Raw genomic sequence first — 5,211 nt, 5'->3', positions numbered from 1 at the left:
TGCTTTCCCTCAGCCTCTCTGCAGCTTGCTGATACTTTCCAGAAAGGGGCTAATACACACAACAAAAGTCACAATTTTTGCAACTGTCACCCAAGGGACATTTCCAGATCTCTTGGTCTGGAAGTTAGAAGAGTTTACAGTTGCAGACTTCTACTTTAAAACTACTGCCTGAGGTTCTTGCTTATAATTAAACTGAAGCTAGATACTGTCTGAGATTCTTTCCTTTGGAACAATGATAGCACTTGGCATACTCTCAACAACTGAGACCTAACAAGAATAGATCAGGCTACTTTGAAAATCACAAAGGGCCAAGAAACATCAAAAGCCAAGGAAAGGTTGAACAATAAGTTCAGAAGATAAGGAAGGTATTAAATAATAACATATACACACACAATGAACTACTACTCAGCCATAAAAAAGAATGAGACCTTGTCATTTGCAACAACATGGATATTAAGGGTATTACACTAAGTGAAATAAGTCAGGCAGAAAAAGATAAATCATGTATGATTTCACTCATACGTACAAACAAAACAAATAAACAAAAAAAACCTCATAGATACAAAGATGGGTAGTTATCAGAGGGGAAAAGAGTTAGGGGGACAGGCAAAATAGGTGAAGGAGTTCAATTTCAAGGTGATGGGAGGTAACTAGACTTATGGCGGTGATCTCTTTGTAGTGTATACAAATATCAAATTATAATGCTGTATACCTAAAACTTATTTCATATTATATACCAATTTACCTCAATTAAAAAAGAAAAAGGCTATGAATGCCTGTGGGATGGATAACTCGTGTAAAGAAAGAAAAGCAGGACATTGAACACTGAGTAATAAAGAAAGCTGGTTTGATTTTAACATAATTCCAAATATCTAAAGTTGATATTTTTTTTCTTCTCAATTCCCTGATTAAGGTAATTTACAAAGTCATTTTGAATGCCCTGGTACATTCAGTTAGATTTTAAGTGCAACATTTTTTATTTTAAAAGATTCTGAGGGCACGTGGATGGCTTTGTTGGTTAAGCGTCTGCGTTCAGCTCTGATCATGATCCCAGGGTCTTTGAATCGAGCCCCACGTGGGATTTTCTATTTAACTGGGAGACTGCTTCTTCCTCTCCCTCTCCCCCTCCCATCTGCTTGTGCTCTCGCTCTCTCTCAAACAAATAAATAAAATATTTAAAATAAGTAAATAATAAAAAAATTCTGTACCTAGGCCTTCCGTTCAGATCATAGAAAACAAGCAAGCAGGGGCGCCTGGGTGGCTCAGGTCATGCCTTCAACTCGGGTCATGATCCCAGGGTCGTGGGATCGAGTCCCACATTGGGCTCTCTGCTCCACGGGGAGCTTGCTTCCTCCTCTCTTTCTGCCTGCCTCTCTGCCTACTTGTGATCTCTCTCTCTGTCAAATAAATAACTAAAATCTTTAAAAAAAAAAAACAAGCAAGTTATTCTTTTTAACAAAGATGATGAGAAAGTTATTGATATGATATCTCTCCTGTCAGTTCTTAACAGTGTTTACATAAAACAAAACAGAAAGCTTTATTTTGGGTTGCAAAATCTAATTATGAGTGTGACTCCATAGTTCTATTAGAAAAGTATAGATTTGGTTTCCAAGTTAAAGTCACGTTAAGAGTGACATCGTTCATGTTTACTGATACTTAGACACAAAGTTAATCTAGAGAAGATACTATAAATTTCACACCTCATGTAAATAATATGTTAACAGTTCAGAAGTGTTCAGAAATGATCATTTAATGCTATTGGATTGTATATTTTAAACTTCAAACAGGCTACTGCTTTAACCAAAAAATATGACACTGTTTTGAAACAATTCAACAATGACTTTTAAGAATGATTATCTTTCTATTTTAACTATTTAGAGCATATGGTTCAAAGCCATAATGATATAACAAGAAAGTTCTTGGTCTTCTCCAAGCATAGGTCTAGCATAAAGTAGGTACTAAATTAGTGTTTGTTGAGTCAATAGATATGCCATATTTGAATTTTGATTTGACCAGTTTGTGGCTCTATGTGACTTTGGGAATCATGATACTCTATAGGAGCCACCATTTTTCCATCTGACAGTTTTCACACTACATGGAAAGAATAGATAAACTTACTACATTAAACTACTTTGAAAACTATGAAATTATGTATCTATATATTTGAATATTTTCAAAATGTTGTCTTTAAATATTTGCATACATTTTAGAATATACCTAAAAATAACTATCTATTTTGAAAAAAAACAGAACCACAGAGGTTCTAAGATTTTTATTTGTCATCCTGTTGACATCATGGGAGATTGGTAGGATTCAACACTTAGGGTCTCCCTATTTCATGTGCTTCTCTTCAAAGCTTCTCCCTTATCTGAAGTGAGCAATGAATTTTTTTTTTTTTTTCAGAAAATTTGTACAGTGTCTTTTATACTAAATATAGCAGACATCTAGCTGCATTCTATGTACAAAAGCAGTGACAAGTATGTTGTATAAAGCTAAAAGTTAGTCCCCTGGGTTGAAATCTGTGCTCTTTGTCTTATCATAATGGTCTAAATTGTCATGCAAGTAGTTGGTATGTGGACCTAAGGAGGGGAGATTTTCAGAAATAGGACACAATGAAAAGATACAAAGGTGAGGTTGCAACTAAGAAAACCGAGATTAGTAAATTATCCCAGAGGAAGTAAGATGAGAGAATTAATCTGCAGTAGGTTATGGATTGATTTGCCACTTGAGGATACAAAAATCTGTTTTTCATTCTTTGGTAGTGGGGGTAAATGGAAGCTGGTATATGCTCAGAATTATCACAATGTGAGGAGATGACACAGCCGCTAAAGGAAAAAGCTTTGGTTGTGATTTATTATTTAACACATTTGATATGGTTGAAGAGTCAGACGCAATTACATGAGTAGAAAATAAAATAAACCTATGGAGCCAAGAATGTGGAATCTAAACTAGGTCAGAGCATGGAGTCTGGCCCGGATGTGTGAGAGGGTAAGACCCAGGAGATCAGCCCACCTCAGAGGCTGGGCTGAAGTTGTGTCTACAGGTGCAGTCCAATGGTCCCAGAGGTGCTAAGAGGGGAAGTTCCAGAACACTGGTTACCAACGGAAGTGACATTTTCATTACATAGAAAGCCCTGTGGTGTTCAGTAAAGGTTTGGACAGGATAAGTTTAAAGGTCCTTTCACATCTATAAAGTCCCTATTAACAATAAATAATCTCTCCTAATACCATTTCTCCAAGACACAGCTTATATCTGGAAGGTCTTTCAAGGAGAGCTTCTATGATCAGATTCTTGCACTACGTCTGCATCCGTATCAATTCTGTCAGTCACTAGCATTGAACCAGTGGGAAAGCACTGCCTCCTATCTGAGCTTTCATGTATCCCAGTTACCCGTAAGAGATGCACGTCTCCATGGCAGAAATGCCACCCCAAGTGTCAGGTCTCATCAAGACTGATCCAATAGGAGGAGATGCACAAAGTGGATGGTCTCACATCTCTGAAGTGGTGCTGCTGCTCTAGCCACGGAAGATTGATTTTTAAATTTCCAAATGTGGGTATCTCACACAATAGGACATCGTTTATTTCTATCTATCTTTCTCACTCTTTTCCTGAAGTTTTTCACTAGGCCATGAAATAAAAGGATTGTGCCTAATGTCCTATATTAGTTTCCTGGGGCTGTTGTACCAAGACATCAAAAACCAAGTGGCCTTAAACAACAGAAATTTATTGCTTTACAGTCCTAGAGGCGAGAGGTCTAAAATCAAGGTATCAGCGGAGCCTTGCTTCCTCTAACAGCCTAGGGGAACATCCTTCCTTGTCTCTTCTGGCTTCTGATGTTTGGAGTAATCCTTGGCATTCATTGGCTTATAAATGCATCACTCCAGTCACAGGGCTGTCTGCTTCCTGTGTGTCTCCCTATCATCTCTCCTGTGTGGATGTTTGTCTGTGACCAAATTTCTCCTTCCTATGAGGATTCCAGCAGTATTGGATTGGGGCTTATCCTATTGACCTAATTTAACTTGAGCTTTACCTCTCTAAAGATCCTATTTCCAAGTAAGGTCACATTCCGAGGCACTGGGGCTTAGGACTTTAATATATCTTTTTGGGGAGACACTAATCAACCTAAAAAAGCCCTCCATGCAGTGTTTGTACTTTTATGGTCATATGCTATTTTTGCACACTGGTATCTCACTTTGTGGGTGCTTTTCACAAGATTCCAATGTGGTAAAGTAACTGTGATAGAATTTAGGAAACTTCTGCCTGAGGATTTACAATTCCAGGGGTAAAGACTGACTGACAAGACAGAAACACATTTTTTTTCTCTCTCATTTGGCTTGTGAAGGTCCAGAACACAGTTCGTATTTTTTCAGTGTGCTATACTACCAACATACAAGTTGGTGAAAATAATGTTTAAGTCACAAGATATAACAAAATGAAGGAGGAGACAGACTATGAATAAGGTTTGTTCAAGGAGTACTTCTGTCATTCTGTTCTTACTGTGTTGCTACTCAGACAACATTTCTCTTTTTACATCAACTTGGCACCTTTGCTCAAAAAGGAAGTCTGACCTGACTTTTAAAGTTACTATGAAAAGAACTTTGTTTTATGTTAACCAAAAATGGCTCTAATATTAAAAGATTAATCCCTTTTGCCTCTAAACATATGATTAACCATAAATTATCACACTAGACCTGATCACATCTTTCAAAAGCCTATTAAAAAACAAATTAACCTTTTCTCTCTAGTCTGAACTCCCTTGTTAATATGAAAATCAGGAGCAATTCAGGACTCTTAGCTTTTGTTATCCCAACCATATTCCTTTGTGTTTTTCAAGTTGAGTTGTGACTGGAGAGTGAGTCATACCAGCTTAATTAATTTAGTTAAGAACCAATTAAAAGCAGTATTTTGTGCATGAGAAAGCTGGTCTGAAGTGTTTTGAATTTCATCAGGAGTTTGCTCATTACCCAGGCTTCCATATAGATAGCTGTGCCATGGGGTTGGGGGGGAAGGCGGTGGACACACTTACATACTGTGTTAGACTTCCTTTAATTCGTACTCATAAGTGAATTCATATGAGTTTTCAATTCTAAAGCAGGTGCAATTTATATTTACACTCATAAACAAATAGCACACATCAAAAATTATTACCAAAGTTCTTATTGTGATAATAATGTAGCAAGGTTTATGAACAACTAACTCATATATTTTCTT

The sequence above is a fragment of the Enhydra lutris genome, unplaced genomic scaffold, assembly GCF_002288905.1.
Source record: "Enhydra lutris kenyoni isolate GAN:26980312 unplaced genomic scaffold, ASM228890v2 scaffoldscaffold2, whole genome shotgun sequence".
NCBI classification, from domain to species: domain Eukaryota; kingdom Metazoa; phylum Chordata; class Mammalia; order Carnivora; family Mustelidae; genus Enhydra; species Enhydra lutris.
The sequence above is the reverse complement of the archived record's forward strand: the minus strand, read 5'-3'. Positions refer to the sequence as shown.